We start from the raw sequence: 10,657 nt of genomic DNA, 5'->3' as shown, positions 1-10,657 counted from the left end.
GGTGAAATATTTTAAATAATAATAAAGTTTTTAAATTAAAATAAGGTGAAATAATTTATAAAAAAATATATATGTTTAGATAGTAAGATGAAATGAAATATTTTTTAATTTTTTAAATTTGAAAAAATTTATGGATTATACAGTATTTTATATTGTTTATATATTATTTACTGTCAATTTATACGGTTTATTATCAATTTTTACTGTTTAATACTGTTTATTTAAGTGAATATTTTTAAAATTAAAAAATAAAAATAAACTGTTTAAAGAGATCAAACATCTGTACCGTATAAAATCAGATGAGTTAATCAGAGCTGCCTAACCAAACGTAACGAAATATGATTCGTAAGTGGCAAGTCAAAAGTGTTGGGGGGGACGAGGGACGGGACCCATCCCAAGGCTAGTCGGAGTGGATCGGACTCACATCATACCAGATATGCAGTCCACGTCAGATAGATAGTAGCGAGCTAGAATATGGTTCCGTGCTCGGCTTTGTAGCGTCGCCTGCACTAAGTCAGCTCGGTGGAGCCCGGAAACATGGAACCTGATTGCGATATATAAAGTTCGTGTCTAGCTAGCTTGGTGGATGAAAGGAAATTTTAGTCCAAGCAATGCAATCACGGCATGTGGGACCCGGACACGTCGTCTGACTAGTCATCTCTGACTGCGACAGATATCTGGCATATTCGATTATCGTGAAGCTCACTTCCGAATGCCTCCTCTCCTTATAAGCGTTGCTGTGTCTTTTTTCCACGAACGTATGTTGCCCGTTTCCTCCAGGTTAAAAGCTAGCTTAATTTTGAGTCGTTTTACATGTGCTTGCGTTTATAACATATGTGTTTGCATTCAATATATCATTCAAAGCTCAACCTCGATCCTTTCATCTTTGCCTGACCATTTAAGTTTAAGTTAACACGGGTCCGACTTGGGTCCTGTGGCAAAAACAACAGGAAATTTCCTGTTAATCAAACCGACGCCGTCTCATCATGTGTTTAGTTAAAGAAAAAAAATATGAGAATTTAATACCTAATTAACAGGTTAAGAATACGAGAGTTTAATACTATTGGGTTTAATCATCAATTGGTTAAATTAGTAAATAATAATAATAATAAATTTTAAATTTAATTCTATTCATGGTCCTTACCTTACAGCAATTTCAAATCTCTTTACAAGACATCTAAGTTTTAAGTATCTTTTTTAAAAAATATAGATAAAATTTTTATTTATATAAGAAATTCTATTTTCAATGGCAGGTCTATTTTTTTTAAGAGAGTACATGACACTTGCACGTTATGTATTTATAATTACCCAATACGAAAAATAGTGCTACATGTGTACAATATTATACGTACTTACCATTCAGTAAGATTTTTTTTAATTTGAATTTTAAGATTTTTACTATCTTTAGTAGTTGACACATGTTATGTAAGTAAAATTGTAAATAAAGATAGTGCTTCAAAAAAAAAAACATTTGATTATTATTTTAAAATTTTAAAAAAATGAATTTTTTATTATATTTTATATAGAAATTTATGAAAATTGTAATAATAAGATAAAATATTTTTACTATCTAAATAGATTAACAGATTATGGTGAGCAACATTTTAAATGATATGTTTTTCTTTAAAATTCATGAACAATACTGCTATTTGTTAGCTTAGAATAAATAATATTTAATGCCGAGAATTCAATATTAATACTTCTTTACTTGAAATCGATTTTGTAACTTGTGGATAAAATAAAATGCTAGAACTTAAAAACAAAGATTTGAACATAAAAACGCTACACGGCACCAGTTTGACTAACAGGAAATTTCCTGTTATTTTTACAACAGGACCCAAGCCGGACCCAAGTTAACACAAGAAAGCTAGCTGTTTTATTTGTAAGGAGTTCTAGAGAAGAGAGGGGGGGATAATGTATACTGTTCACACTAAATTAATGGTGTATTTTCTGCAAAGTAGTTGTCAAATTTCAATCATGAATTTTTAAGGTCGTGCCTAATTAATTATTCCAAAAACAAAAGGTGGAGTCATGTCAAATCGATTCAAAAATTTACTACTGAGTTTAATTATTAATTTCTTTCGTCAATTAGTAATTATCTTGGGATATAATTTGCTACTATGTATGAATGCCGTTTTCTAATTAATATATTTTGATTGGGAAAGAATAATATTTCTAATAACAATTTATTACGTTGGTTTTGATTTTGAGTTGAAATGAAATGATTTTAAATAAAATATTATTAGAATATTATTATTATTTAAAAAATTTATAAAATTAAATTAATATTTAAAAAAGTTAAATTATTTACTATATTATATATAAAAAAATTATAATAATAAAATAAAATACTTTAAGATGAAATAGTATCTAATTCTCGTTTTTTATTAATAACAGTCAAAAGCAACAAAACAAAAAACAGTACATCAGACAAAAGCAAAAGCAGCACGACTCTGGAGACGACACCGGTCGGTGGAGTGAAGGTGGCCGTGGAATATGATTTGGCGGTTGGTGCAATATAATAATGATTAAAAAAGGAGTTGATGAAAATTAATAATGTTCATTAATTTAACAATAATATCTTCTCAAATTAAATAGGTGTCGTTTTTGTTAATTAATACCTGAGTAAAAAAATAAAAAAAATTGACTGGTCATGCATGGATGGGCGGTTTCAACTCAGGCCAAGTGGCGTGATTTTTAACACTACATATTGGCTGGAATATTTTGACTAGTTCAACAAAAACAATATATGAATTGATGAAGAAGAAGCAAAAAATACGGCAGCGTTATTATATATAAGAGTAGCATGATCATTTAAGAACATGATCATCATGATATTAGCAACGAACAAACAAACATGTTGAATCGATGATCGGTTTTAGCGGCCGGATTCGTATATATCGAAAGTTTGAACTTACAACAACGTACGAAGATCAGGTAGGACTCGAATTACGAACGTAATTGATCAAAGCTTGATAGATCTGCATCGATCAACTTTGACTGAGAGTAGTAGTAGTACTACTCGATCTATCTAGATCATCTACTCTGTCTGTTTATGTATTAATTGATGGCAATTAAAAATTTTTTAATTGAACAAAGAAAGAGAGTGAGTGATCATGCGTGAAGATGCGTGGCTTTTGGTGTCCGTGTGTTGCGTGGGCAGATTGAAGTGCCGATATAAGCTGCTAGCTGGACTTGAGAGAGATTGAACACGTACGACATATTATATAGTATGGTAGTAACATGTTATTTTGTATTGTCGTTGATTGTGGGCTGCAGTATTGCACATGGTTAAATTTGTTTTTTTGTGGCATGCGGACAATTACATTATTTGCAGCCCTTGACCATATTCTTACACACGTGTCTGGTCAGGATCGAGCATGACTTCGGCAGATCCGCTAGTATGAATTGTGTTTTATTAATTGGAAAGTCTCGTGTATGGTCATATGCATACGTCCTACGTATCGACTCGATCTAGCTATATACTGACCACCCTAGAGCTCTCTCTCTCTCTCTCTCAATATATATATATTGTTACTTTTGGATGAGAAATTACGAATTTACTTATAAATATATATACTGCATGCCAACTAAAGAAATATCGTATTAAGTGGCATAGTTGTCGGTGGTGAGAAGGTAAAAAAACAAGAGTAATAGTAGGGCTATTGTCATGATCTAAACGAAAGGGGTTGGCTGGATCAATGAGACTAAGTATTGGGACAAGGTGTTTGTATTAAGGTTTGAATGAGGATTGAGAGAATTGGGTGGGATATGTGGGTTAGGATTCTCCATGAAGAATAACTTTCAGAGGCTCTTGATACCATGCAAGATAACAAGAAGAAAATTGCAAAAGAACAAAAACAGAGAGCCGAGTCAATGGAGGTGAAAGTTTCTGGAATTTCACTAGAATGAATTTTTCGAATACTGTATACCTCAATTGATATATATAGAAAGATTGCTAACTAACTAACACAATAATCATGCAACCTAGTGCCAGTTGTAGAATAAAATGAATAAAAACAAAAGAATAAGAAATGAACTACGACGTACAACTATATAAAAGGACTTGTAAATACAATACGACTTGTAGCTTGGACTGAGTCTTCTAATTAACAAATGAAATGATAATTTGGAGGAGGAACCTGTTCTACATGATCATTCAGTAAACATATATATCATGATCATCAAGATCATCTGTCCATTAAGTTTTCAAAATAAACAGATTCGATCGGGTTTAGTTCTATTAATTATTAGAAGGCCGATGAAAAATAACTACGATGACACAATCTTAATAGTCGGCTGTTCAAAGAGGATGCAATTTAAAGTGTCAGTTTTTCAATTTGGAATTGCAATATATATGAATTTTAATTTTTTTTTACAATTTGAAATGTAAAAAATCCCTCATAAATAATTTGACTCATGGAACAAGTAATCGATCTTGTATAATAATTACATAAACAGTGCTTCAATTTTGGATTAATGAAGCATTTAATTAATAAATTAATTGTAATATCTAACTAACAGCATATATAGCTAGGGAACCATTACAAAATCAGAATTTTACCATTATATATGCATGTCGGAGAGATGAAAAAATGGGGATAATTCGTCCTAAATGATTCAGATAAAACTAATTAATTAATTAAACACATAGGGTTCGAGTATTTTTGGAGTAATATCGCATGCAATTTTTTTAGGGATAGTCAGGTTGCGCAAATAGTGGACAGTCGGCTGCCACGTCAACCATTACATTTAAAGAGAGAGAGAGAGAGAGAGAGAGAGAGAAGAAATGCGGAAAGAGAAATCTGAAAAGAGATTTGCGTGGGTTTTGGCTTGTTCTTCAAGCAGACGACATACTCGAAACCCATCTTGCATTCGTGTGATCTGAGGCTTGTTCTTCAAACAAAGATTGAAAACTTGTTCACGTTATGCTTTGGCTTCGTGTGTTTTTGCATGGTCGTCTTCTTCCACATTATGCATTGAAACAAAGTAGAGAAAAACTGGATCTAGAAGTCGTCTTTGTTTTCGGCGTCGTCTGTTTCCAAACTGGGTAGATATCTCCTTGTTGGAACAATTGGTGCAAACTGGTAAGAGCTTTGTGTGAGTCTTCTTTTTCATGTGGGTCTTCTTCTTCTTCTTTTGGTTTCCAAGTTTGTACTATTGAGAATCCAACGTTGTCGTTTTCTAAAGAGGATTGCTTGCTTGCATGGATTTGTGAGGGCCCAATGTGTCCACTTGGGGGCATTGGACACCTGAGATGAGTTGAAGCTACTATTCTTTTTGTGCCAAGCATGCAAAGTGCTTCAATTAATCTCAGTTGTATAATCATTTTTTCTAATGAACCTGCTTGGTTTTATGTCCATAAATGAGAATGAAAAAAATACTCAAAACATAATAAATAAATTGTTGCCCAGATGACTAACACAAGAGGGAGGTGAATTGAGTTGTATTAAAAAAATAACAATTATAAATCAAATATATAATATAAAATATAAACAAAATATGAAATAACAATAAATATAAAGAGTAAGGGTAAGAGAGAAGCAAACTCAGTATGTTAACGAGGTTCGGCCCCACTGCCTACGTCCTCGCCTCAAGCTACCCATTGAGGATTCCCAAATTCATTATTCAACCTCCTTCAAGTGGAGATAGAAACCTATTACACCTTTGAACAACACCGCTACAAAGGATCCGTGTAGAACACCCTCTACACTTGCAATCACATTACACGTGGTGATTCAACTATTCCCCGTGTATTCTACACACACAAGGGTTATACACACCCTTTTTCTGATACAAAAGCTGATAGTTGATAGGTTATCAGAAAACACTACTCAATGAGTGAAATAAGAACAATACAGTGCAAACTATATCTCTCAAAATGAACAAGGATTAAGGCTCAATGCTTAGAAAAGAGAGAATGAAAGCTTTGAATGAATATTGTATGCTATTGATATTGTAAATGTAAAACTCTCAAATGATCTATTTATAGGCATATGAGACTTCATATTCAAATTAAAAAAGATTCACATGTCAAAAACAACATCATTCACTTTTTCAAAAAATTCAAATAAAAAGTTCTTTTTCAATTGTTAAAGACAACATCATTCACTTTTTCAAAAAAATCAAACCTAATATTTTACTTTTGGCATATGATAAAAGGAGCACACTTTCCTTTTCAAAAAATTCAAACCTAATCTTTTACTTTTTGCATATGACAAAAGAAGCACACTTTCCCTTTCAAAAAATTCAAACCTAATCTTTTATTTTTTGTATATGACAAAAGGAGCACACTTTACTTTTCAAATTTTTCAAACAAAATCATCTACCTTTTGTATAAGTCTAAAAAATCATCAATTACTTTTGAAAATATTCAAATAAAACATGCACATGTGAAAGATGACAATCAATCATCTTTAATGTTTTCAAAGTTCAACCCTTTAATCAAGGCATGCACATGTAAAAGATGACAATCAATCATCTTTCAAAATTTTCAAATTTAATTTTCAAAAATATTCATGCACATGTAGAAAATGTATTTTAATGCTTTATGATAAAATATTAATTTTGAGCATTAATCCTAATTTCGAATTTTAAGAGATTTACAACATTATTCTATGACTTTAATGTGAACTCGTTTCCTTCTTGCTCATGCTTGGTTCTTTGATGTGATTGACTCCATTGTGTGGACAACTTGAGCTTGAAACTCCTTTATTCTTTGAATTCATTTGTTATCATTAAAATCCATGTGTAGATTTATAATCACATGAAACTTGAAAAATGAGGCTAAGAATCTCAAGTTTATGTAAAAGTATGTAAAAAATCTATTTCTATTTTTATTGACTCTAGTCTATCTTTTAAGAAATATTCATAGCATGCATCATACCTATTTCTCTTCTGATCATACATAATCTATCTTCTGGTAAAGGTTTTGTGAAAATATCTGCTAACTGATCGTGTGTGTTTGTGAATTCTAGTACTATATCGCCTTTCTGCACATGATCTCGAAGAAAATGATATCTTATTTCAATATGCTTAGTTTTAGAATGTTGTATTGGGTTCTTTGAGAGATTTACAGCACTTGTATTATCACATTTGATTGGAATGTGATTATATATGAGTTTAAAATCTTCAAGTTATTGCTTCATGTAGAGAACTTGAGCACAACAACTACCCGCAGCAACATATTCTGCCTCAGCAGTAGATAGTGCAACAGAATTTTATTTTTTACTAAACCAAGAAACTAATGCATGACCTAAGAAATGGCATGCTCCACTAGTGCTTTTTCGATCTATTTTACAGCCAGCATAATCTGCATCTGTGTAGCTGATTAGATCGAAAGATGTGTGCTTAGGGTACCATAACCTTAAGTTAATTGTACCACTAAGATATTTAAGAATGCGCTTAACTGCAATTAAATGTGATTCTTTTGGAAATGATTGAAAGCGTGCACATAAGCACACACTAAACATAATATCTGGTCTACTGGCTGTTAAATATAATAAGCTACCAATCATACCTCGATATATCTTCGAGTCAACTGGCTTACCGGATTCATCTTTATCAAGTTTAGTTGATGGATTCATTGGTGTTCCAATTTTCTTAACATTTTCCATCCCAAACTTCTTCAGTAATTCCTTAATATATTTTGATTGATTGATAAATGTCTCACTTTTTGCTTGCTTAATTTGCAATCCGAAAAAGAATGTAAGTTCTCCCATCATGCTCATCTCAAATTCTTCCTGTATAGTCTTAGCAAAAACTTGACACATATTTTCATTAGTAGCACCGAATATTATATCATCAACATAAATCTGAATCAAAAGAATATCATTATTTTCATATTTAATAAAAAGAGTTGTGTCGATCTTTCCTCTTGAAAAACCTTTTTCAATCAAGAAACCACTGAATCTCTCGTACCAAGCTCTAGGAGCTTGTTTAAATCCATATAGTGCTTTTGTGAGTTTGAAAACATGATTTGGGGAAATATGATTTTCAAAACCTGGAGATTGCTAAATATATACCTCTTCATTTATAAAACCATTTAAGAAAGCACTTTTAACATCCATTTGAAAAAGTTTGAAATCTTTATAACAAGCATATGCAAGTAGCATTCGAATAGCTTCTAATCTTGCGACAGGTGCATATGTCTCATCATAATCGATTCCTTCTTCTTGATTAAAACCTTGGGCTACAAGTCGAGCCTTATTTCTAGTAATGACTTCGGACTCATCTTTCTTGTTTCTAAAAACCCATTTTATTCCAATAATAGTATGATTTTTGGGTCTAGGAACAAGTGTCCAAACATCATTTCTTTCAAATTGATTCAACTCTTCTTGCATAGCTAGAATCCAAGATTCATCAAGAAGTGCGTCATCAATATTTTTGGGTTCAATTTGAAATAGAAAAGCAGTATGATTGCAAATATTTCTAAGAGATGATCGAGTACTTACACTTTGTGAAAGTTCTCCCAAAATTTGTTCCACTGGATGATCTTTCACAAATTTTCTACTATTTGGTTGCATCTTGTATTAAATTTTAATGATCTTTCCTGACGGCTCCATGTTGAACTTCCTCTATTGTTTTCTCTTTGTTGAGATTGAGACTTTCCGTATTATTTATACCTCATGTTTCTTCATCAATAGATTTCTTTGAGAGTGGAGAATTAGATTCATCAAATACTACATGCATAGATTCTTGTATAGTCAAAGTCTTTTTATTGAATACTCTATAAGCTTTACTATTAGTAGAATACCCGAGAAAGATACCTTCATCAGATTTTGCATTAAACTTGTCTAAATTATCCCTGTCATTCAAAATAAAACATTTGCATCCAAATACATGAAAGTAACCAATGTTGGGCTTTTTCTCATTCCAAAGCTCATATGGGGTTTTATCTAACTTAGACCTTAACATAACTCTATTTATAACATAACATGCAGTACTTACCGCTTCGGCCCAAAAATAACTAGGCAAGTTGTTCTCATTGAGCATTGTTCTTGCCATTTCTTGAAGAGATCTATTTTTCCTCTCTGCTACCCCATTTTGTTGAAAAGTTCGAGGAGCAGAAAAATTATGCACAAAACCATTTTCATTACAAAATGTTTCAATATTTTTATTAACAAACTCTTTTCTCCTATCACTTCGGATACTTGAAATAGTATAGCCCTTTTCATTTTGAATTCTCTTGCATAACTTGGTAAAGGCATTATGTGCCTCATCTTTATGAGTAAGAAAGATGACCCAAGTATATCTAGAGAAATCATCAACAATAACAAATGCATAATATTTTCCTCCTAGACTTGCAACTCTATTTGGTCCAAAAAGATTCATGTGTATCAGTTGCAATGGTCTAGTAGTGAAAATATGTTTCTTAGTTTTAAAAGAAGTTTTTGTTTGTTTACCAAATTGACATGCATCACAAATTTTATTTTTAAGAAAATTTGTTTTGGTAAAACTCTCACAAGATCATTTTTTGAAAGTTTGGAAATAAGTTTCATATTGGCATGACATAATCTTCTATGCCATAACCAACTAGTTTCATTTTGAGCTGAAAAGCAAATAGCATCTTGTGAGGTAATTTCTTCAAAATCAATTGTATAAACATTATTGTTTCTAAAAGCAATAAAACAAATATTACAATCATGATCATTCAAAATAATGCACTTATCCATTTTGAAAGTAACTGTAAATCATTTATCACATAATTGACTTATACTCAAAAGATTATGTTTTAGACTTTCAACAAGTAGAACATCTTCAATTATGAGAGAAGATTCATTACCAATTTTACATATTCTCACGATCTTCCCTTCCGAGTTGTCTCCAAATGTCACGTGTCCTCCTTCTTTAGATCTAAAATCAAAGAACTTAGTCTTATCTTTCAAAATTTTCAAATTTAATTTTCAAAAATATTCATTCACATGTGGAAAATGTATTTTAATGCTTTATGATAAAATATTAATTTTGAGCATTAATCCTAATTTCGAATTTTAAGAGATTTACAATATTACTCTATAACTTTAATGTGAACTTATTTCTTTCTTGCTCATGCTTGGTTCTTTGATGTGCTTGACTCCATTGTGTGGACAACTTGATCTTGAAACTCCTTTATTTTTTGAATTCATTTGTTATCATCAAAATCCATGTATAGATTTATAATCACATAAAACTTGAAACCTTAGGTTCAATATAAATTTTTTAATAATTTGATAGGGGGAGAATAGGGAAGACAAGGGAGGGAGAATGGGAGCTCTCGATTTGAAGGGAGGGAGAATGGGGAAGACGATCAAAAGAGCCATTTCATCCAAGCTCAAAACAAACCGTTTTATTTTCCACCTACGCACCATTTTGTGCAGTGGTTATGCATGCAGCTTGTTTCCAGCATTTTTTGATATCGCATGTCCCCATGATCCAATTTATGAAAAGGAACTACCATGCATGCATTATATATCCACGAACGCTGTCGCTTCAGCAATAAAAGAGACCATATCGTGGTTTCACTTCATGCCATCTATATATTATTGATCACCATTTATCTGTGTACCTAATTTAATTGTGAAAGGGCCGGATCTCCATCGCCATCATTCATCGTCTTATCGTACGTACATTACATGACCATTATCAGCTCTAATGCTAATCTAGTAGGTGACTAGTC

This window comes from Carya illinoinensis, chromosome 10 (assembly GCF_018687715.1).
Source record: "Carya illinoinensis cultivar Pawnee chromosome 10, C.illinoinensisPawnee_v1, whole genome shotgun sequence".
In the NCBI taxonomy this organism is placed as follows: Eukaryota; Viridiplantae; Streptophyta; class Magnoliopsida; order Fagales; family Juglandaceae; genus Carya; species Carya illinoinensis.
Note: the sequence above shows the minus strand (reverse complement) of the source record.